This window comes from Tenrec ecaudatus, chromosome 6 (genome assembly GCF_050624435.1).
Source record: "Tenrec ecaudatus isolate mTenEca1 chromosome 6, mTenEca1.hap1, whole genome shotgun sequence".
In the NCBI taxonomy this organism is placed as follows: domain Eukaryota; kingdom Metazoa; phylum Chordata; class Mammalia; order Afrosoricida; family Tenrecidae; genus Tenrec; species Tenrec ecaudatus.
In genome coordinates this window covers 74,400,177-74,401,751 of record NC_134535.1, presented here as the reverse complement: position 1 = coordinate 74,401,751, position 1,575 = coordinate 74,400,177, and positions in this window count along the sequence as shown.

Here is a 1,575-nt window from a genome sequence, read left to right as displayed (position 1 = left end):
GGGGAGGGGCCGCCCACACACAAAGCCGAGGAGCTTGGTGGGGGCGCCCCGGAGGGAGCCAGTCTAGCCACGCTGACCAGGTGCGGGACGGGGATTTGGTGGACGGGACTTCGCTCCTAATACCCCCCAGACAGTTTTGCACTTAATGAAGAGGCTAAGTTTATCGACTGTACTACTCCACAGTAACGCACCCCGCTCCCCCAGCCGCCACCATGGGACGGAAAGGTCCCAGTGCTGGGCCGGAATGTAGAAACCAGCTGCCGCCCACGCCACCCACGCCGAGCCGGGCCCTAGGCCACTCAGAAGTGCGGAATGGTGGGGCGAGGCTGAACTTACAGGCTCGGGGGATCCTTGCTTCTGGCCTCTCCCCCACCCCCACGCCCACCCCTTACGGAGCCAGGAGCCGCTGGGCGGGGCCTTCAGAGCCCCCTACTGCCACCCCCCCCCCTCCAGCCCTCCCAACCGTAGGCGGCAGCGAAATGGGAACCAGATGGGGCTGGGAGAAACAGGGAGGGGAGGAGGAGGAAGTGGGTGGGAGGGGGGTGGGAGGGGGCCCTAACTCCTTTAAGGCACTCCTTTCTTAGCGCCCCGACGGGGAGCTAAGTCGGACGAGAGCCTCCTGCAGTTCTCCTACGAGGTCCCCTAGTAGACGTCCCCAAAGAGGACTTCCCCATCCCAACTGCCATACACAGTTCTCAGAGTAGTGCCCCTTCCTCAGAAGACGGAATGCGAGGAAGAGTCTGCAGGCCAGGGAGCCTCCTCCCGCTCCAGCCCGACCCTGGGAGCTAGAAAACGCGGATGCGGCTACGGAACAGAACCTTTAAGTGGTGGCCTTCCGTTCCCAGTTTCCCAAACTTCGGAGGCCCAGATGGATAAGGCCCAGTGCTGCCGACCCCCCAAAAAAAATTACTCAAGGGCTTGGAAGGGCGCTGGCATCTCTATCTACAGGGTTCCTGCGGGGCGAGCCCCGCGCTGCCCGAGCGCACACCTTTCGCCGTCGGATGCACGCAGGCAGCGCGAAGCTGCTCACGCTCGCCCCGGCCAACTTTGCCCGGCTCTCTCCAACAGTCGCTCCGACTGCGCCTCGCGGTCCCCCGAGTGAGGGGCCCCGGGCGTCCGCGGCATTGTCTCGGCACGTTCGCACGTCCGAGTGCTTCGGTGTCTTTGTGCACCTTCTTGCGGAGGAGAAACACCGCTCTCGCTCGCAGGGGTGAGGGTGGTGGGGCTGTAGGAATGTCGCCTGCGGGGCGCTCACGTGGGCACGTGGGCGCGGAGAGGGCCGGCTGTGCATCCGGCGTGGGCGGCACGGCGCGATCTCGCCCCGCCCGCTGTGTCCCCAAGCCCGCCCTCCCCAGCCCCGGCCGCGGTCACCTCGGTCCCCCACTCGGGTCCCGGGCTCCGAGTCCCCGCCCCCGCCTGCACACCGCTCCCCCCTCCCCCCAGTCTCCGCCTCTCCGGCTCTGCTCCGCGGCCGACAGGCCCCGGCTCCCGCCCCCCGCCCCCGGCCTCCGCCCCCGGCTCTGCCCACGCCCTCCGCCCGCCCGGCTGCCAGCGCAGCGCCGGGCCCCACTCCCC